General features: G+C 39.0%; 1 pseudogene; it reads left to right on the top strand.

Annotated features, from left to right (window-relative positions):
• The first annotated feature begins 16,843 nt into the window (after positions 1 to 16,843).
• On the top strand, positions 16,844 to 23,588 carry LOC105486438 (zinc finger protein 705A pseudogene; annotated as a pseudogene).
• The last annotated feature ends 258 nt before the right edge of the window (positions 23,589 to 23,846 follow it).

The following is a 23,846-nucleotide window of genomic DNA, read 5'->3' as shown; positions in this document are numbered from 1 at the left end:
AGGAAGAAAAAAAATAAGGAAGGGTTCTTAATAAATCAAGAGAAGACATTAGATTTTAAAGCTGTCTTTTCTCTATCTGACCAGATACCTACCTAATCCTGCAATGAAATTTTATTAATTACAGAGGAGGTAAAATATTTCATTTTTACCAGAGATTCATTAATTTAAAATGTTCTAACCTCAAATTCACATTACAGAATCATAGTATTAGGGCTTTTTCAGATTTTAATAATTTCCCTAATTAACATAAATGATTTTAAAGGAAATTAATCAAGAAAGACTTTATTTCAGAAAGGTTTATGGAAGAGGAAAATATAGAGTGAACATTTAGGGATAAAGATAAACATTATAGAAATGCAGAGTCATGACTGATGCATTCCAATCTTGTGTATGTCTGGAATACATCTGCAAATCATCTGCTCAGCCTTCAGAATAGTCTGTACACACACAGATACAGCCACACATACACCCAGAGAAACCCAGGCATTGTCAAGCCTAGAGGAAGCCAATGTTGACATGTCAGTCCCTTATCTGGTAAGAAGGAAGCATGAACTGCTCTATCACACTTAATTTGCCTCTGATTTCTGGATCCTACTAAAAAGCAAGGAGGATGAAATTTTTTTTCTTTTCTATTGATTCAGAATCTGGAATTTTGACTACAAAAAGAAATTTTTTTTTGAAAGCTTGCCATTAGTCTAAGGCAAGGGGTTACTTAGGGATTGAAATGTATTAGCTGCTAATGTTTGGCTTAGTGAGAATATCAGGATTTGGGAAATAGAGTTTGTAGTTTGCTTAAAATTTACTGTAGACCTCCAAATATTAAGATTTTAACATTTGTATTATTAATGATAATATTATTCTTTTTAAATCTGCATTCTGTTTTTCTAAATGTTGGGTTCTAGAGAAATATATTTGAATAGCACTTGCAACTTCCATGAGTTTCTTACCAATAGTAAAGTTATATGGTAAGAATCCCAGATAATGCCTTCACAATTCAATTTGGAAGATGATGTATAATTTAAATATATTATGTTAAGTTTGCTTTAAGTGCTCATTCAGCAAACTATGTGCAAAAAAATGCAGATAGAATGATGGATAGTTAGATTAAATTATCAACTTCCTGAACTTTCCACTTTATAGATTCTCATTCTGAAAGGATTTCAATTAAGAGGAAGAAGTAGTGTAGTCTTAATATAAAAGTATGAAGTAGGTTATGAATAAGCTTTTATTTTGTGAGTTTCTAATCAATAAGCTCATAATTGTTCATGGTAACTCTTTTAGGCTAAACAAGATTATCAACATCATGACATTTTCTCCTTGCTTGGTCTTCATTTTATATAGAGATTCTTCCCTCAGGTATAAAAAAAGTCAGAAAAAAATTTCCTTAGGTTAGGTACAGTAAATGAGTGAATTATAACTGTACCTTCATTAACATTTTAGTTGTATTACAGTCAACAAGGAAAAAATGGTCAAAGGATATTTATTATGTTTACAATGTTAACTCTTTCACATAACCAGCCTCTTTTTTTCCCCGAGTAAATGCATTTTATCACATTTTCTTGCAAATTCGTATCTTCTCTTCTTCCCTTCACAAAAAAATTTAACCCACTTACATTCTTTAAGAAAGCATTGATGAGACTAGAAATGATCAGGATTACAGATGTCAAATTAATGTAACATATTCCTTCAATCCAACATGCATTGAGCTTCTACTACACGCCAGGTGCTTTGTTAGATGCTGGAGATGCAAGTTAAATAAGATGCATAGGGCCTTAACTCAAGGAGGTGGCAATCTATTGGAGAAGACACTACCAACCGGAATACAATGTGAGCTTTTTACTGTGGAAGTATAGCAGTTGGAACACTTTGGTTGCAAATGACAGAAAACATGATTCAAACTGGCTTAGACAACAAAGAAATGAACTGGTTCACATGACAAAATTGGAGAAGGGGGAATGGTACATACAGCATATTTCAATCCAGAGATTCAAGTGATGTCACTGGAATTGGTTTGTGCACCTCTCTTAGTTCTACCTTCATCTGCATTGGATTTGTTCTCAAGCTCCAGTGAAGACTGGCAACTCCCAGCTCATTTCTTACTATGTATTATTTGAGAAGATTACTCTTTTAGTAACTCACATTGACAGAGGGGTCAGATTTGTAGAAGTTAATAATGCATCTTTATTTCGTCTTTCCTTTCCTCTTGGTTCTGCACTTCTGCTTTCCAGAATCATATTTCTAAGTAAACTTCCTGTACATAAGTCTTTGTCTTAGGCTCTGCTTTGGAGAGACCCAACCTATGACTGGGATGTTATTCCAGCACACATTAACCCCTAAATTTGCCCCTGATCTATTATCACAGACTCCTAACAACCATGTTTCTACGATGTAGTCATGGTTCCCTGGTCATACCTGATAAAACTAGGGAAAGAAGCCTAATAGACAAGGTGGGCCGCTCAGAAATTTCCCCAGGGGTTGGGAAATGGATTGAGGAAAAGTTGTTCTCACTGTGGTGGACGAAGCTTAATGACTCACTTTACAACTTTGTTGGAGCACACTCAGAGAGCTGATGATCAGAACTGAGGAACTTCATCCATAAGCAGTTGTCAAACCATTGGGAGTTGGAAATAGACCATGGTGAAAGTACCTACATTAGAAAAATCAGCAGCTGTTACAAATCCGGTCTTTTTCCACACAGACAGCCAATTTGCTAGCACACCACTGCCTTCTTCCCTTTGTAGTATTCTAACACCTGAGAAAGGATGAGTGCCTTTGTTCTGTTTACAGAGCAAAGTACAGACCAAGCAATATGAGTCAGGCAAAATCAAATAATCCCCAAACTAAGAGCTTTGTTAACTCCTGTTGGGGCACACAACTTTGGGCTGAGGTCTCTCCTGAAATGAAGACCTCGCCTGAAATGAATTATTCTTATAAAATAATTTTCTCTAGGCCCACAGCGCAGGTTCCAATTGATCTAGTAACCTATTTTTGGGCTTAGAAACTAAACTGAGCTTCCCAGAGACCATCTTTGGTCTGGTCTGGTTACTACCAGGAGACAAAGGACAAGTGGCAACACAGGTCCATGAATTAACAAAAGACAAGAGAGACATGGGACTGTGCCACCCACAATCTGAAGCCATGACCTCATCATTAATTAGCAAACCTCAGTGTATTGCTTGATGTCACCAGTAACATAAACCAGTCCTCCTCCTATGAGGAGGAACATGTCACAGGAATAGGAAGAAGAATGGAATTGTTTCATCTGTTGGGGTTCAGAAACCAAAACATGCCACTGTGATGTGCTGAACTGAAGAAGCAGCCTTAAGGTTTCTTTGACCTTCCCCCTACCTCCTTTCGCTCAATCCTGTCTCTCTCAAAGCACAAGATGAAGTTGTTCTCCGAAGATCCCTTTTCTGCCTGAAGTCTAGACCTGGTAATAAAGGAATGACCTCTGTTTTCTTCCTTGAGTTTTTATTAACTGAACTAATATCACAGGAAGAAAAGCTGAAGTCTGTCAACAAACCTGGACAGACTTTTGTCACAAACCATCGTAGGTTCTTCAAGCCCAGTGGATTTTGTACCAGGCCATTATATGCTCTCCAAGCTCATTGAATTCCCCTGAAAATCAGTTACTATGCTCCGAAAATCATCCACACTTTTCCATTTCCCTTCCCCAGTTACCGACTGGGATACTGGGTAATCACTCTGTGGTTTTTCTCCTGTGCACACAAATAAATTTGGATGCCATTTCTCCTATTAATCTGCCTTTTGTCAGTCGATTGTTCAGCAAACCTTCAGAGGGCAAAGGAAGAGTTTTACCTTGGCTCCTACAACTTCAATACTGCTCTCTTCTGGAGACAAAAGGAGAAAAGTCTACTCCTCAATAAAAATGTGCAGCTGCCATGTTATCTGCCACGAGATCTGAGGAACAGAGGAAGCCACTGCTGAAGAGAAGAATAAAGCAAGACATGAGATGGACAGCACTGCTGCTTTAGGTTCCTGGTAGCTTTCAGTTCCTTCGGAGGCCCAGCACGTGAAGCACTTAGTACAGTATGGAGAATGGCATTCTATGAATGTTGATGACTATTAATGCCAGCATACTATTGTCGATGACTATTAATGCCAGCATACTATTTCAAATATTATAATTTTTAATTCATTTAGTCAATCTCCTCCTATTAAATATTTAGACTGCACTTTTAGTTCTCTCTCCAATGTATGTATATATATTAGAGAGAGAGATTTATATAATCATACGTGTGTGTGTGTGTGTGTGTGTGTGTGTGTGTGTGTGTAATTATTCTGGCACTCATTAAGGCAGTAAGGAAGACTTTATTCAAGACTGTTTATAACCAAGGAACAGAGTGAGGGGATCAGTGGATGGAAAATTACTAAGAGGAGACATCAAGGTAGGAGGATTCTTGCTAAACTGACCTAACAGGATTCTTGCTAAAGGTGGGCCAAGGACTTATAAATCAAAGGTAGGGGATGAACTTGGTTATATATCAAGGGTGACCCAATATCAGTGGGACAGGGGGAGGGCACAGATTTTTACTGAACTGAGCTATGCAAGAACAGGACAGGCACCCAGAAAGCCAAGGTCAGAGCTAGTTGAGAAGAGGACTCAAAAGCATAACTAAAGTTTGGTCAAGGAGGGAGTCTTCGTTGAGAGAGAAAAAAAATTGTTTGATTAAAACAAATGTCTAGTAATAGAATTCAGTGAACATGTATGAAGCATTTTTATAATTTTTGTTACACAGTATCAATGGATTTTTGAAAGAATTGAGCCTATTTACAATACAAATACATGACAGTATGAGTTTCTCCAATTTTTCACAGCTTCTTTAGACCAATTCGTAATATATGTAAGTATACAGAATTCTTCAGTCATTCAGAAAAGAAAAGGTCTAAGCACAATCATCCAATTTTTTTGTTTTATCAACAAAATTGGATGTTTTCCTCATTAAACTTACAGTGCTTTTGAAGTTATTTTGGAGTTGCAGCCTTTGTAACAGAGGTCAGGCATTTTTGTTCTCTTTGTTGTCTGAAGCACACATTGGAATTTATTTTATATGAACTGGTTTCTACTTTCTAACCAATTGTTCCAGTAAAATCTAGACCACTGCTACATGCAAGAGAATCAATTTCCTGACATTAATAGTCTACATGTTTGTTTGTTTTTTTCTAACCAATTTCCTGACATTAATAGTCTACATGTTTGTTTGTTTTTTTCTAACCGACCCAATCAGGAGCGAGGTAACTCCTCAGTCACAGTTTATTTTTTGCCCAGCCTTTGAACCATTTACTAGGTATTTACCTAGTCATTTTCTTGATTCAGCTTCCTTCCCATGTGCCTTATAAATAATCACTTGAAGTAGCACAGCAGACGCAGGTTTAATAAGAGAGCTCTCACCATCTTTGCCAGATGCAGCATTTTCCAGTTTTCTCTTAGAAAATGCAAATGATTGGAAACAGTTATAACAACGCAGTTTACCCCACACAGATAACTTGAACATATCACTAGAGGATTCCATAGTGAAGTGCCCACATGGTATGGAGAACGATATTTCCCTGTTCTTTTACTGAAATACCTCTGCATTATTTTCCTAAAGCAGAGAATTACTAACTTAGACAACGGGCAGGCAGTTCATGCCATCTGTGCGTTCACAATAGCTAATGGTAACAGCCAACCTTTATTGAGCCCTGACTATATGCTTGTCTCTGTTTTAAGCATTTTCATGTGCTTAAAATATAATTAAATTTCATTTAAAATTAATTCAATTAATTCTCTCTAAACCTATGAAGTGAGGATCATCAGTATCCCATTGTACAGATAAAGAAACTGAGGAACCAAGAAGTTAAAAACTTTGCTCAAGGTCACATAACAAGTAAGGGGCAGAGCTAAGATTCAAACTCAGACCCTTTGATTCCAGACACCAAGTTCTTAGATGTATATCTCAAGGACAAGAACCAAACAACAGGCTGGGCATGGTGGCTCAGACCTGTAATTCCAACTCTTTGGGAGGCCAAGGTGGGAGGATGCCTTGAGCTCAGAAGTTCAAGACCAGCCTGGGAAATATAGTGAGACCCCCATCTCTATAAAAACCATAATTTTTTTTTTTAAATTAAGAAACAAACAATAAAGCCAAATTTTCTGCAATGACACATTGGTGATGTTTCCGTTTACTTATCTAAAACCTTAAAAACACATTCATAAATTCATTCCAACTGCTCTAGAAATTTCCATTAGCTTACAATCCAACCTCTAAAACTTAGTATTTACCCTAAACTCTAAAAACTTAAATATTTTAAGCTTCATTGGTTCTTTGGGATTATTTTAAAAGTCAGCAATATACTTTGTCATTCTTAGATGTCAGGCAAGTTCGAATTTATTGTCAGTCCTTGTATTCGTAAATTGAAACTCACTCATTTGCTAATATGCCTTTACACAGCAGCTCTGCCGTCCCTTTTCCATGTAATTGTTAGACTTTCCCTAACATCTTTACACACTTTTTTAAAGATGTGTTGACCAGAACCACAAAGGATATTACTGGCTTATATGTAAAAGTTTCTTGCTGAAGTATAGGGAAGTTTTATTTTGTTTTTACTATACTCCTCATGATGAATGTTCTTGACCTTTTTGGCAATGGAGACAGACATTGACTCTCCTTGGAAATCTATGTCTCTGGGATCATAATAAAATGTCTAGAACTGTGATATCATGGAAAGAACTCTAGCCTGTACATGGGTATCCCAGGCCCAGTTCCCTGCTTTGCCAACTTTCAAAAGTGTGATTATGGAGAATCTATCTAAATCTTGACTTCCTTTCCCACAAAAGGGAGCACTGATGAACCACTTTATATGGGTGGGTTAAGGACATGGATACTGAAGCCAAACCACCTGGTTCAAAATCTAGCTTAATTGTCTATGGGTGTTAACTTGGGCAACTTCACCTTTTTGTTCCTCAGTTTCCTCATCTGCAAATGAAAATTATAACACTAATACCTACTTAGAAGCATCAAATGGTTGTTAAAACCATCAGATGAGTTAATAAATGTAAAGCACTGAGAATCTAGAACATTGTCTGGAACAGTAAGTGTTAATTATTGTTACATTACAAGGATAACATGAGAATGAATTAACATGTAGCACCTGAACTATTAGTACACACCTAAACACTATTTCATTTATGCAGTCATCTACAGGGAGCACTTATTACATGCAAGGCAGTATGCTAGACACAGGCATATAGACCAACAAGTCACTTGCCCTCACTAGTTATATTTTCATAAGAAAAGAAAATAATAAACCAGTAAATAAATATACTACAAAATAATAACCACAAGATAATAAATATGTCAAAGCTCAAAACTATTACTGTTAAAAAAAAAAAAAAAAAAAAGAATGGAGTTCTGAGAGTACTCATGAAGTCACAGAACCTGAATCTGTCTCAGTCCAAAGTCCCAGGCTTTTTCCACGACTTTTTACAACCTTCTAGCAAGCAATTTCTACAGAGTGAAAAGTACCAAGATGGAAACCTGCACATGTGGTGGCACTTTATTTTTTCCAAATGCATTTTCTTTCTCTTGCCATTAGCCTCAAGGCCCATATACAGACCTCTCCTCAGGCAAAGAATGGCCTGATACCAGGCATACCTGCAGCTCCCCTGCAGCTGGTACGCACGCTTTGGATGCAGGAGCTGACTTTGAAGATACCTACTTTAGGTAAGCATCTCATTACGATGAGTAGAATAATTAACAACCACCATAAATGCTTTTAATCTTAATAACTTTAGGTGAGTTAAAAATAGACAAAATGTTCTTTCTAATAAAAAATATGCTGTTGAGTTAATAACAATTAAGTGAAAAGCAGATAAAATAAAATTAACAAGTGATCCAACCCCTTCATAAATTTGCACATGGTGATCTCAGTAAAACGTTTGTTTTTGTTTTATTTTGTTTTGATTTTTTGTTTTAAGACCTAACTGACTTGTGATAATTGCTTTCTCTTTCAGGAGCAGTTACAGATATTTTGTGGCAGGAAGTCTTCCCTTAAGTGCTGAGTCTGCACTGCAACAAACACACTTTTAAAGAAGTAAACTGTATAAGCAGTAATGTCTTCATAGCCAACTACTGGTTCAATCATTTAAAATGTTTTTAATCAAGGAGCCCTAGAAGAGAGTTACCCTTATAAAAAGCCCCCTGATTACAGGCATGAGCCACCACGCCGTTTGGGAGGCCGAGGCGGCTGGAATCACCTGAGGTCAGGAGTTCAAGTCCAGTCTGGCCAACATGATGAAACCCTATCTCTACTAAAAACACAAAAAATTAGCCAGGTGTGGTGGCAGACGCCTGTAATCCCAGCTACTCAGGAGGCTGAGGCAGGAGAGTTGCTTGAACCTGTGAGGTGGAGGTTGTAGTGAGCTGACACCACGCCATTGCACTCCAGCCTGGGCAACAAGACCAAAAACTCCGTTTCAAAAAAAAAAAAAAAAAAAAAAGCCCCCTGATTCACAGCTCAGGAGTAGGAATTCACACAGTTGCTAAGCCTGAGCAATCTTAGAAAAGAAAGAAGGAAACAAAGATGTGAAAAATTTATTTTGCATTGACTCGGTCAGAAAGTAGTGAGAAGTCTGGTCACAGAATAATTTTATTTAGGAAAACAGAAATCTATGGGACAATAAATTCTATAGCTACATGGAAAACGGAAATAATAATTACAGCTTAGGTCCTTTAAAGCCATGCTTCTGAGAATCTAATGTGTATATGAATCACCTGGGGATCTTATTAAAATGCAGATTCTGATTCAGTAGGTATGGGGTAGAGCCTGAGATTCAGTAAATTTCACAAGCTCCTTGGTGATGCCAAGGCTGCTGACCCCGGAACCACATTTTGACCAGCAACATATAAAGAGAACACATTTGCTTATTGTAAAGGTTGTATCTACTGTTAAGTTTAAACACCATTTCATAAATTAATGTGAAGAATCGGGCATCTTTACAAATAAAAGAGCTAGGAATTAATTGTTCATTCAATCAACATCATTGAGCTTACTACATGCTAGGCCTTATGGCGGGTACTAGACATTCAACAATAACTAAAGCAAAAAGTACACTTGGGAGGCTGAGGTGGGCAGATCGCTTGAGCTAAGGAGTTTGAGTCTAGCCTGGGCAACATGGTAAAACCCCATATCTACCAAAAAATATAAAAATTAGCCAGGCATGGTGCCATGCACCTGTGGTCCCAACTACTCAAGAGGCTGAGGTGGGAGGATCACTGGAACCCAGAAGGCGGAGGTTGCAGTGAGCTGAGACTGCACCACTGCACTCCAGCCTGGGTGACAGAGTGAGACCCTGTCTCAAAACAAAACAAAACAAAACAAAAACAAAAACAAAACTACCCTTGATCAATCTACTTTTGACTGTTCTTTCAAGCGAGCAATAAGCACATGGATTACAATAATTTTTGTCATTCACAATTCAAAATGTATCAATCATGCTTCTCGTGTTGTTTTTCTTGATGTAACATTTTTAAGAATGCCTCAATTCAGATTGTTTACACTTTTTTTTTTTTTAAGATGAAATCTCACTCTATTGCCCAGGCTGGAGTGCAGTGGTACAATCTCGGCTTACTGCAACCTCCACTGCCCAGGTTCAAGCAATTCTCCTGCTACAGGCTCCCAAGTAGCTGGGATTACAGGCGCCTGCCACCACACCCAGCTAATTTTTGTATTTTTAGTAGAGACAGGGTTTCACCATCTTGGCCAGGCTGGTCTTGAACTCCTGACCTCATGATCCACCCGTCTTGGCCTTCCAAAGTGCTGGGATTACAGGTATGAGCCACCACGCCTGGCCTGTTTACACTTTAAAGATAATTAGCCATTTAATCCAGTGAATTAGCATTGCTCTATTTTATATGAAGTAGTAATACAATTTTAAAAGTTTTCATATGCATGGCATAGTTTACCAGCAGCTAGCTACCTTATTGCAAATGTTACTGGGTCATTTCAATTAAAATTAAAGCAAGTATGTAGTAATGTGGCAAGAAATGTTTCATTTAATTTTGACTTAGTATGGCCAAGTGCTCAGGTGAATGTCATGGCTTCTGCCTCAAATTTGTATGTGTAGTATAAATAGTAGGAAAACTTATATTCATCAAAGAGTTCATCTGTTTTTTTTTCCCTCATGAGCATCAACTACTGCCCTGCTGCATAGTAAATGGCAAAACAGAATCACCAGAAAGTTTCAAAATTCTATCAGGTTAGACATACTAAGAGAACAGATGACCTACTCAAGATTATTTTGCTTTCCCAAAAGTGGATAACTCTAAGCAAGAAGGGAGAATAAGTACATGAAGGGCCATATTCGAGTAGTATATTTGCAAAGAGCATCTGAACCAAGTCTTTTCTTACCAGATTTTACCTTTTTAAAAGATGCCAGGAGGTGGCAGCATATGTTACAGCTGCGTGAGTTTACTCATTTAGCACAGGTTCTCAGAAAGTCAGGTGTATCAGATTTGGAGGAGAAGGGTTGGTGACAAGCATAGGTTGTCAGGAGTCTGTTTAGATTAAGAAGGCATTGGGACAATATTATAACACAGTTTTATACTTGAAAGCAAAATAAATCTGGCATCATTGGTGTTCTATTAGATCTTAAAATCTTGGGTAGCCATATACAAAAATTAACTCAAGGTGGATTAAAGACTTAAATATAAAACCTAAAACTATAGAAACCCTGGAAGATAACCTATGAAATACTATTCTGGATATAGGATCTGGCAAAGATTTCATGATGAAGACGCCAAAGCAATTGCAACAAAAACAAAAATTGACAAATCGGACCTAATTAAAATAAAGTGATTCTAAACAGCAAAAGAAACTATCAACAGAATAAACAGACAACCTACAGAATGGGAGAAAATATTTGCAAACTATGCATCTGACAAAGGTCTAATATCCAGAATCCATAAGGAATGTAAGCAAAAAAAAAAAAAACGAAGAATCACATTTTAAAAAGTGGGCAAAGGACATGAACAGACACTTCAAAAGATACACGTGTGGTCAAAACAAGCGTATGAAAAAATGCTCAACATCACTTATTACAGAAATGCAAATCAAAACCACGACGAGATACCCTCACACGCCAGTCACAATGGCTATTGATAAAAAGTCAAAAAATAACAGATGCTAGTGAGGTTGCAGGGAAAAGGGAATGTTTATACACTCTTGGTGGGAATGTAAATTAGTTTGGACATTGTGGAAAGCAGTTTGACGATTTCCTTTTTTTTTTTTTTTTTTTTTTTTTTGAGAAAGAGTCTCCCTCTGTAGCCCAGGCTGGAGTGCAGTGGCGCCATCTCGGCTCACTGCAAGCTCCGCCTCCTGGGTTCAGGCCATTCTCCTGCCTCAGCCTCCTAAGTAGCTGGAACTACAGGCGCCCGCCACCGCGCCCGGCTAATTTTTTGTATTTTTAGTAGAGACGGGGTTTCACTGTGGTCTCGATCTCCTGACCTCGTGATCCGCCCACCTCGGCCTCCCAAAGTGCTGGGATTACAGGCGTGAGCCACCGCGCCCGGCCTTTTTTTTTTTTTTTTTTTTTTTTTTTTTTTTTGAGACGGAGTCTCACTCTATGGCCCGGCTGGAGTGCAGTGGCGCCGTCTGACTGCAACTTCCGCCTCCCGGGTTCACGCCATTCTCCTGCCTCAACCTCCCTAGTAGCTGGGACTATAGGCGCCCGCCACCACGCCTGGCTAATTTTTTGTATTTTTAGTAGAGACGGGGTTTCACCGTGTTAGCCAGGATGGTCTCGATCTCCTGACCTCGTGATCCGCCCACCTCGGTCTCCCAAAGTTCTGGGATTAAAGGCGTGAGCCACTGCTCCCGGCCATACGATTTCTCAAATAACTTAAAACAGAATTGCCATTCGACCCAGCAATCCCATTACTGAGTGCATACCCAAAGGAATATGTTAAATAAATTGTTCTACCGTAAACACACATGCACGCATATGTTAATTCATAGCACTATTCACAAGGGCAAAGACATGGAATCAACCTAAGTGCCCATCAGTGGTGGACTGGATAAAGAAAATGTGCTACATGTACACCACGGAGTACTACAGAGCCATAAAAAAGAATGTGATCATGTCCTTTGCAGCAACTTAGATGGAGCTGGAAGCCAATATCCTAAGCAAACTAACACAGGAACAGAAAACCAAATACCACATGTTCTCACTTATAAGTGGGAATTAAGTGTTGATTAAATATAGACACAAAGAAAGGAGCAACAGATACTGGGGCCTACTTGAGGGTGGAGGATGGGAGGAGGATAAGGATCAAGTACTATGTTTATTACCTGAGTGATGAAATAATCTGTACACCGAACTCCTGTGACACATATTTATCTGTATAAGAAACCTGCACATGTGCCCCTGAACCTAAAATAAAAGTTAAAAAAAAAAATCTTCAGTAATGAGAATATACAGAAGTTATCTGTATCTTCAAAGAACAGAGAGAGGAAGACAAAGGAGAGCCTGGATTTTAATTGAGATACATATGACTAAAGTGTAGTTCTAGAACTGTCTCCATAAACAATTTCCTTCACACATTATATTTGCTAAGGGTTTGGTATGGTGCCAACTACAGAGTATGAAAACTCAGTAAATATTTATTTCCTTTTTTTAACCCATTCCCACTACTGAGAAAGATTTGCTCTAGGGCAGCTGTTATTTCATTAACCAACAGCAGTGCAATTTTTGCTTCTCGTACTTTTGTCATAGGAAAATCATTACAAATATAACAGTCATAAATGTCTGGGAAATCATAGCAGATGAACCTGGCAGACAGATAATCAGGAATGAAGTAGCCCTTTCTGAGTAAGAGTTCAGACTAAGAATAAGAATCTCAATGACTGTGATTATTCTAGTTGCCACAGCCCTACTCAGTGTTCAGTTTTAAAGGCTTCCCGCCTTATCATCAGTCTGTCTCTTTACCTATATTCCTACTTAGAAAGATGTTCAACATATGCATCACTATTTTAAAATTATGAATTAAGACACACTAAAGAAACTCTTTTTTAGTTTTTTTTTTAAAGTTGATCTGCATTTATCCTGTTGAGATACACTCTTAAGACTTGAGAATATATGCATTAAAAGCCCTACTATTCTTCTTTTTCTATAAAATTCTACCTCATCATCAATGTACTATTTTCATTATTAGAACATATATCAAAACTTCAGAGACCAAAATTTATTCTGGGATAATGTATTCATTTTTTTTCAAATCTTGTGAATTCTTCATCTAGCGTAAACTAAAAGATGAACAATGAATCATGTGTGGCTTGGTATGACTCAAACTTCTGAAGAATAGACCTGTTAATTGTCACATATTCTTTCCTAGGAAAGAATTTTTGTGACCCAAACTGCTTTCAAAAAATCCACCAAATTCTACTAACACTAAGGTTTCAGATGGGAAATTTAGAGCTAGAAACGGTATATAGAGATAATATAATCCAACATTTTTGTATGACAGATGGGAATATTTTTAAAATTCAATTAAAAATATTTGTAATTGTAAGAATATTATTTGCTACATCCATGTAGATGATTACTATATATATTTTACAAAAGAATTTTTAAATATTTGCTTTCAATGTCTTCTTTTTAGGCAAAAAAAAAGGCTATATTGCTAAAAATAAGAATAAACTATGAATTGTATATATCCATATGTTTCATTGCTTGATATGACTGTTTCATGAGATTCTATCTGGCTCAACCTGACACACGTTTAACTACAGCGGGCTTAAGAAAAGATACTAATGTTTATGAATCTGTATGGCTTGGAAAGAGGAGAAAATGCTTAGGGTGGCACAAATATTTGGAAAAGCAAGAGGAAAAATATAAAATGGAATAATACAATTTTGTGGCAACATGAAGTGCAAGCAAAACCTGCTATGTCAGTTATTAGAAATCAAAGGGAGAAAAATACTCTCCATTCGGTAACAATAGGAAATTAAAAAGAGATTTTTTTTCCAGGGACTTGAGGAAGCAGGTTAGATTTGCCTAATTTGCTTCTCCCCAACTTTCCATTAAAATACCTATGAATATCATTCTTTTTAAAACTGGCAATAGTTCTGTAAACTCAGAAGACTTTATGCCAAATTTGGGGTGGAATTTTCACTAAAGATCAAGGGAGATGGATAGACTATTTAGCAATTTCTTCCACATCCTGAGCCATACTGACAGTCCTGAAGAAGAGGGAAACATACTTCAACTCATCATCTACTTGGTAAATCAATTAATTTCACTTATCTTCAAACTGCAGGCACTGAACACTTGCAGATTCCTCAAACACGTAAAAATAGGTATCTAATATCCTCCACCACAATTCAGACCACAAGTGAGGGAGTGGGCCCAAAACTTGGACATAAAAATACATATACTTGGGATGAAATGTATTCATACACTTCAATATATAATTTATGTAAGCAGGCAATTGCATTTTTAAATTATCAATATGATTTCCTCATTCTTTTTTGAGACACATGACTTTCACTTAGTCTTCCCTAAGTAATTACTTGCCAGGGTTACAAAATAAATGCAAAAAGAACTGGACAGGTCACGGTGGTGCATGCCTGTAATCCCAGCACTTTGGGAGGCCTAGCTGGGCAGATTGTTTGACCCCAGGAATTCGAGATCAGCCTGGCCAACATTGCAAAACCCTATCTCTAAGACAAAACAAAAATTAGCCAGGCATGGTGGTGCATATGCCTGTAGTCCAAGCTACTTCGGGGAGGGGAAGAGGGAGGCGCTGAGGTGAGAGGATCACTTGACCCCAGGAGGTCCAGGCTACAGTGAGCCATGATGGAGCCGCTGCACTACAGTCTGGGCAACAAACCGAGACCCCCATCTCAAAATAAAAAAGAAGAAGAAGAAGAAAAAGAAGAACTGGGGTATCATCAACAGTTGCATCCAAATATAAGATTTTGTAGCAAGACAATGAACAGTCATGTAAGTCAGTTTAGACCATAAAGTTTTACATCAGTAAAAGGAAAGTTCTCCTAGGCCCTGGGAAAAACAGGAGCTAGAATAGCCAGAAGAGCAAGATTATATTGTAAGTATTTGTAAATAATTGTTATACAGTTATTAAATTGAATGCAAAAGCCAAAAAAATCTTGATATGAAATTGACATATTTCTTTTAAAAATAAATATTATACTAACTCCATAAGCCCTGTTACATGACAAAGACTGAATTGTTGCGGGGGAGGGGGTGGGGAATTGGAGTTGAAGTAAAGTTCTGCTTTCCCAAGCTCCTTTGACCACATCCCACAAGTGTTAATAGGAAGTAGAGTGAGTTTAAATTTTAGTCACAAACTCAAATGCAGCATATCTTTGTCTCTTTTCTGTTGCTTATAATAGAATAACTGAAACGGAGTAATTTTCAAAGAAAATATATATATAAATATAGAAAATTATACATTGAAAATTAAGCTTTCAACACGGGAAATCTGGAGAACATTCAAGCCCTAGCATTCCACCCCAGCCCCAAAAATTCATTTCTTTTTCACATGCAAAATACACTTACTCCATCCTCATAGCCTCAAAATTCTAACTTGGTCCAGCACCAACTCAAAAGCCCAAAGCCTACAGTCTACACAATGGTAGTATAGGATTAAGGCAAACATTCCCATTCCAAAAGGGAGACATAGGCAAAAAGAAAAGAATAACAGGCCCCAAGCAAATCCAAAACCCAGCGGGACAGACACTGCATCTTAGAGCTGGAGAATAATCTTTTTTGAGTTCACACACTGCCTCCTGGACACACTGGAGCAGGGGCTGGGCCCTCAAGGCCTCAGACAGCTGCATTCCTATGGCTTTGCTGGGTGCAGCCCACATGGTTGCTCCTTTGGGTTGGAGTCCAGTGCCTGAAGCTTTCCTAAGTAGATGTTGCATACTGCTGGTTACTTCACAGTTCTGAGGTCATGGTGGCAGTCTTGCTCCCAGGGCTCCACTAGGCTTTATCCTAGTGAGGACTCTCTGCAGTGGCCATGGCTCCACTAGGCATTGCCCTGGTGGGGACTCCCTGCAGTGCCTCAACCTCACATTTCAGCTGCGCATTACTCTACTGGGGTCTCTCTGTGGTGGTTCCAGCCCCTGTGATAAGTCTCTGCTTAGGTCCCCAGGATTTCCATAACATTCTCTGAAATCTGGGTAGAAGCTGCCAAACATTTATAGCTCTTGCTCTCTGCAAGCCTGCAGAATTAGTACCACGTGGACTCCGCCAAGGTTTATACCTTCCGCAGCTGCAGTTCAGCTTTGCCTTGTGTGGGGTGCAGAGTCACAGGCAAGGAGCCTGCTGCAAACCTGCAGGGAGCCTCCCTGGACCTGTATCCCAGTACTACTCTGCCGTCCCAGGCTTGCAGGCCTGCGATGAGAGGGGCAGCCCTAAAGATCTCTGAAATGCCTTCTGGGTCTTTCTTCTATTCTCTTGATGATTTCTGTTTTCTGTACCAATCTCCTTAGCAGATGGTCTCTCTAGGCCATACTCTTGGATTCCTCTCCTGAAAATGCTATTTCACATAGCCAAGCTGATAAATTTCCAAATTTTTCTACTGTTTCCCTTTTCTCTAGAAGTTTACCATTAGCAGTTAGAAGTAACCACACAGCAGCCTGAACACTTTGCTGCTTAGAAATTTCTTCCATGGGATATTCTATCACCCTTAAGTTCAGCTTTTCACAAAGCCCTAGGGTGTGGCCACACAGCTGTGTTCTTTGCTATGGTGTAGCAAGGGTGCCCTGTGCTCCAGTTCCCAACACCTTATTCCTCATTTCCATCTGAGGTCTCATCAGCATGACCTTTGCCGTCAACATTTCTATCAACATTCTGGTCATGACCACTTCGCCAACCTCTAAGGACTTCCAAACTTTCCCTAGTCTTCTTATCCTCTAAGGCTTCACCAGAATCTAGGCTTTTTCTAGCCTATTTTTCCAAATTCTTCCAGCCCCTGTCCATTACCCAGTTCCCAAGCAGCTTCCACACTTTCAGGTATTTGTTATCAGCAACACCTCACTTTTCACTACCAATTTTCTGTTTTAGTCCATTTTCTGTTGCTTATAGAATACCTAGAATGAGTAATTTATAAATAAAACAAATGCATTTTGTACAGTGATGGAGGCTGAAATGTCTCAGGGTGAGGGACCAAATCTGGTGAGAGCCTTTGCGCCGGTGGGGACTCTGAAGATTCCCGAATTGGGGCCACAGGGCATCACATGGTGAGGAGACTGGTTGTGCTAGCTCAGGTCTCTCTTTTCTTGTATAGGCACCATTAATCCATTAACCCTTTAATCTGTTGTTCCATTAATGGATTGATTCATTCCTGAAGGCAGAGCACTCATGATCCCATCAACTCTTAAAGGCCTCATCTTTTAATACTGCCGCATCGGGTATTAAGTTTCCAAAACATCAAATTTGGAGGATACATTCAATCATAACACAGCAGAAATACAGCCTAGTTTATTTTTCTACAAGTCAATTTAATATCTGTTTCAAGTCCCTATTCCACCAGGAGTGGAATTTGGGGCTCAACTCTTCTCCTCTTTAATTAAGGTTGTTTACATAGTGCCAAGGAATGAAGCAGGTCTGCTCTTCAATGTCGGCCATCTACATAGGCATCTGCCAAGACATCCATCATCTCGTCTGGTTTTCAGGGCTTGATCATCATCAGTCCAAACAAGGTGACATTGAGATGTCACACCACCCAAAGGCACAGGCACTCTGGGGCCCTTCAAATGATAAGTTATCATTTGAATCCCTAGATCTAGCCTTTGCTTAAGTATATGTTTTGGAAATCCCTGTTATATTAATAATTCTTATTGGTACTATCTTTCTTGCTTCATCTTGTAGTTTTGCTTGTCTCTACTTTTCTCAGGCAGTCTCTATGTACAACAAGATCAGCTTCTAGGAAATCTAGCCTTGTATGTTCCTTGCATATTGTAATCACAGAAATAGAGAAACAATCTTTCTTCCAACACACAAATCAAGACAAGATAAAGGACTCTGATTTCCCAGTTTTGGTAAATTGCCCACCTCTGGCCAATTCTTGAGTCAGAAAGATAAGCCACTCTGATTGGTCAGCTCAGGCTATGTGCTATCTCAGGTTAAGTTTCACAGACTCACATCTTAAGACTCACTCAAAAGATTCCATTGAGAGTGATTTCTTAAGTATATGCTTCTGAGAGAAAACAGTAAGGGAGTGGGGAAAGCTAGAGAAGGGGAAAAAAGCCTTGCAATTTCCAAAACCTGATATGAGAGCTGTGGATCATAAATTATACCTCCTAGCATGTCATCCTGGGGCAAAGAAGCCCTGGGTGTGGAGAGATTGGAAGGCCATAAAACTTCCAGGCACTTTCAGCTTTACATGTAGACAAGGCAGACCCAGTGCCCAAGGCCCAGCCTCCAAAGGGCTCAGGTGCAAAGCCTTACTGGCAAAGCACACAAAAGCTGGGAATGGGCTTACAAAACCGGCAAAAAGGAATCCCAAAGAATCGAAGTGGAGTATCCAGTGTCCACTACATTTGCTCAGTGCCTTTGGTGGGGAAGATACAGTCTCTTGATTAATGCCACTAAAACATTCTCAGGGTTAGAAGAAGGGCAGTTCTCAATGGAAAGAATATGAAGCCAAAAACCTAAGTGACCACTTGTATCATTCAAAGTCTGTGGTAAGGCTGTTAGATTTTTCTGGGGCTATAGTATTTCTGCACATTTCCTTTTGTCCTGATAATTTTTGACCGTAGGTGTTGATGTTAGTCATGCATAAAGTTTTATAACTGTTATAACTTCATTGTGCAATGTAGTGTTCATGATAAAAATAACCCTGCTTTTAACCATTTAGTGTTTTGACCCTTGAGATCTATGTTGTCTGAAATCATTAATTACATCTGTTTTTAAACATTGCCTTATAAATCTTTGTCCACCCTCTTTAAAAAAAAATATGTTTGTTTTATGGAAGATATCACAACCAATCCCAAAGAAACATGGAAGTGTATTCAAGTCTTCTACAAACACCGTTACATGTATAATCTAGAAAACCTAGAAGAGATGGACAAATTTCTGGAAATTTATCCTAAATTAAATCAGGAAGATATAGAAACTCTGAACAGACCAATAACAAGAGGCAAGATTGAAATGGTTAAAAAATAAAAATAATAATAGTCCAGGACCAGAAGGATTCACAGCTGAATTCTATCAGGCATTTAAAGAATTGGTACAGGCAGGGCGCGGTGGCTCAAGCCTGTAATCCCAGCACTTTGGGAGGCCAAGACGGGCGGATCACGAGGTCAGGAGATCGAGACCATCCTGGCTAACACGGTGAAACCCCGTCTCTACTAAAAAATACAAAAAAACTAGCTGGGTGAGGTGGCGGGCACCTGTAGTCCCAGCTACTTGGGAGGCTGAGGCAGGAGAATGGCGTAAACCCGGGAGGCGGAGCTTGCAGTGAGCCGAGATCCGGCCACTGCACTCCAGCCTGGGCCACAGAGCGAGACTCTGTCTCACAAAAAAAAAAAAAAAGAATTGGTACCAATCCTACTGACACTATTCCAAAAGACAGAGAAAGAGAAAATCTTCCCTAAATCATTCTATGAAGTCAGCATCACCCTTATACCAGAACGAGGAAGGGACACAACAACAACAAAAAAGAAAACTATAGACCAATATCTCTGATGAACATAGATGCAAAAGTCCTCAACAAAATACTAGTGAACCAAATCCAAGAGCGTATCAAAAAGATAATCCACCATGATCAACTGGGTTTCAGACCAGGGATGCTTTAACATATGCAAGTCAATAAATGTGATACACCAGACAAACAGAATTAAAAACAAAAATCGCCGGGCGCGGTGGCTCAAGCCTGTAATCCCAGCACTTTGGGAGGCCGAGACGGGCGGATCACGAGGTCAGGAGATCGAGACCATCCTGGCTAACATGGTGAAACCCCGTCTCTAATAAAAAATACAAAAAAAAAAAAAAAAACTAGCCGGGCGAGGTGGTGGGTGCCTGTAGTCCCAGCTACTCGGGAGGCTGAGGCAGGAGAATGGCGTGAACCCGGGAGGCGGAGCTTGCAGTGAGCTGAGATCTGGCCATTGCACTCCAGCCTGGGTGACATAGCAAGACTCCGTCTCAAAAAAAAAAATAAATAAAAATTAAAAAAATAAAAACAAAAATCACATGATCATCTCAAGAGATACAAAAAAAGCATTTGACAAATCCAGCATCCTTTTATGATGAAAACCCTCAGCAAAATTGGCACAGAAGAGACATACCTTAAGGTAATAAAAGCCACCTATGACAAACCCACAGCCAACATTATACTGAATGGGGAAAAGTTTAAAACATTCCCCCTGAGAACTGGAACAAGACAAGGATGCCCACTTTCACCACTTCTAGTTAACATAGCACTGGAAGTCCTAGCCAGAGCAATCAGACAAGAGAAAGAAATAAAGGGCATCCAAATCAGTAAAGAGGAAGTCAAATTGTCTCTGTTTGCTGATGATATGATCGTATATCTAGAAAGCCCTAAAGACATATCCAAAAAGCTCCTAGAACTAGTAAATGAATTCAGCAAAGTTTCAAGGTGCAAAATTAATGTACACAAATCAGTAGCTCTGCTATCCACCAACAGTGACCAAGCTGAGAATCAAATCAAGAACTCAAACCATTTCACAATAGTTGCAAAAATAAAATAAAATACTTAGGAATATACCTAACCAAGAATGTGAAAGACCTCTATAAGCAAAACTACAAAATACTCCTGAAAGAAACCATAGATGACACAAACAAATGGAAGCACATCTCATGCTCATAAACGGGTAGAATCAATATTGTGAAAAATAACCATACTGCCAAAAGCAGTCTAGAGATTCAATGTAATTCCCATAAAAACGCCACCATTAGCTGGGAGCAGTGGCTCATGCCTGTAATCCCAGCACTTTGGGAGACTGAGGTGGGTGGATCGCCTGAGGTCAGGAGTTCGAGACCAGCCTGGCCAACATAGTAAAACTCTGTCTGTACTAAAAATACAAAAAATTAGCTGGACATGGTGGCGGGTACCTGTATTCCCAGCTACTAGGGAGGCTGAGGCAGGAGAATCTCTTAAACCCAGGAAGCAGAGGTTGCAGTGAGCTGACATTGTGCCATTGCACTCCAGCCTGGACAACAAGAACAAAACACCATCTCAAAAAAAAAAAAAAAAAGCCATCATTCTTCACAGAGTTAGAAAAAACAATCCTCAGATTCATATGGAGCCAAAAAAGAGCCCACATAGCCAAAGCAAGACTAAGCAAAAAGAACAAATCTGGAGGCATCACATTACCTGACTTCTAACTATATTCTAAGGCCATAGTCACCAAAACTGCATGGTACTGATATAAAAATAGGCACATAGACCAATGGAACAGAATAGAGAACCCAGAAATAGAGCCAAATAATTACAGTCAACTGATTTTCAGCAAAGCAAACAAAAACATAAAATGGGGAAAGGACACCCTATTCAACAGATGGTCCTGGGATAATTGGCAAGCCCCATGTAGAAGACTAAATCTGGATCCTCATCTGTCACCCTATACAAAAATCAACTCAAGATGGATCAAAGGCTTAAATATAAGACCTGAAACCATAAAAATTCTAGAAGATAATATCAGAAAAACTCTTCCAGATATTGGCTTAGGCAAAGACTTCATGACCAAGAACCCAAAAGCAAATGCAACAAAAACAAAGATTAATAGATGATACTTAATTAAACTAAAAAGCTTCTGCACAGCAAAAGAAACCCACAGAGTGGGAGAAAATCCTCATCTATCCATTCGACAAAGAACTACTATCCAGAATCTACAAAGAACTCAAACAAATCAGCAAGAAAAAATGAATAATCCCATCAAAAAGTTGGCTAAGGACATGAATAGACAATTCTCAAAAGATAATATACAAATGGCCAACAAGCATATGGAAAGTGCCCAGCATCACTAATTATCAGAAAAATTCAAGTCAAAACCACAATATGATACAACCTCACTCCTGCAAGAATGGCCATAATAAAAAAAATAGATGTTGGCGTGGATGTGGTGAAAAGGGAAGACTTTTACACTGTTGATGGGAATGTAAACTGGTACAACCACTATGGAAAACAGTGTGGAGATGCCCTAAAGAACCAAAAGTAGATCTACCATTTGATCCAGAAATCCCACTACTAGGTATTTACCCAGAGGAAAATAAGTCATTATACAAACAAGAAACTTGCACACACATGTTTATAGCAGCGCAATTTGCAATTGCAAAAATGTGGAACCAGCCCAAATGCCCATCAATCAATGAGTGGATAAAGAAAATGAAATATATGAGTTCTGGCTAGGAGGCTTCTCATTCCATTCAAATTGTTACAAAGTTCAGCTAGACAAGACCTTCCTGTGAAGTTTTACCCCCTACTCATCTGGCCACCCTCCTGATGGATGCCTGTGGTGCCAGGCAGGAATGGGCTACTTGGGGATCCAGTGAGCTCCCAGTGCCTTTCTGCCACTTCCTCTACTTCTGTATTTCGCTCAGCTCAGCTCTCTAACTTGACTCAGCTCCAGCTTTTCTTAGTGCCTGAAGCATCTGCAAGTGAAAATCCAGAAGAAGACAGACAGAAACTGAGCTCTTGACAACACATTCACTAAAGAAAGTGACCTTTGAAGATGTAGCTATTGACTTCACGCAGAAGAGCGGAGCTTTCTCTTGATGGACACATCCAATAGAAAGCTGTACAAAGATGTGATGTTGGAAAACATTAGTCACCTGGTGTCCCTCAGGTATCAGATAAGCAAATCCTATATAATTTTGCAGCTGGAACATGGAAAAGAGCTGTGGAGGGAAGGAAGAGAATTTCTTCAAGGCCAGAGTCCATACAGGGAAAGTGCCCTTAGGAAAAAACATACGGTATCCATGCATCCTATCATCAGAAAAGACACATCCACCAGTTTAACAATGGAGAAATCTCTCATTCCAGAGGATCTCTTTGAACATAATGATTTGGGAGAAGATTGCACTCACAGTTCCACAATGACTCAATGTTTGTTAACTCATAGTGGAAAGAAACCCTACATCAGCAAACAGTGTGGAAAATCCTTTAGTAATCAGTCATCCCCAACAACATAAATTCATAAATTCATACTAAAGGTAAATCATATCAGTGTAATTTATGTGAAAAGGCTTATACTGCTTTCACCTTAGACAGCACAAGCTGACTCACACTGGAGAGAGACCACATGCATGTCATCTATGTGGAAAAGCCTTCACTCAGTGTTCTCACCTTAGAAGACACAAGAAAACTCACATGGGAGGGAGACCATATAAGTGTATCAATGTCGGAAAGCCTTTATTCAATCCTTAAACCTTCAAAGATATGAGAGAACTCACTTGGAAAGAGATGTTATGAATGTGATAAAAGTGGGAAAACCTTTAGTCAAAGCTCTGGCTTTTGTGAGCGCAAAAGAATTCACACTGGAGAGAAGCCACATGCATGTCTTTGTGGAAAGCTTTCAGTCTATCTTCGGACCTTAGATGACATGAGAGAACATGCACTGGAGAAAAGCCATATGAATGCCATTTATGTGGGAAAGACTTCAGTCAATGTACTAATCTTAAATAGCATGAGAAAATTCACCCTGGAGAGAAAATTACAAATGTCTCCAGAACGTATTCTGACTTTAGATGACATGGTGTTAGGAATGATGAATGTAAGGAAAGTGGAAGAGACTTCAGCTATAGTTTTAACATCTAAATATTCCAAAGGACTCAAATCTTGAGGAAATACTGTAATCAA

Source organism: Macaca nemestrina, chromosome 3, assembly GCF_043159975.1.
Source record: "Macaca nemestrina isolate mMacNem1 chromosome 3, mMacNem.hap1, whole genome shotgun sequence".
In the NCBI taxonomy this organism is placed as follows: Eukaryota; Metazoa; Chordata; class Mammalia; order Primates; family Cercopithecidae; genus Macaca; species Macaca nemestrina.
Note: the sequence above shows the minus strand (reverse complement) of the source record. Positions and strands in the feature narration are given on the sequence as shown.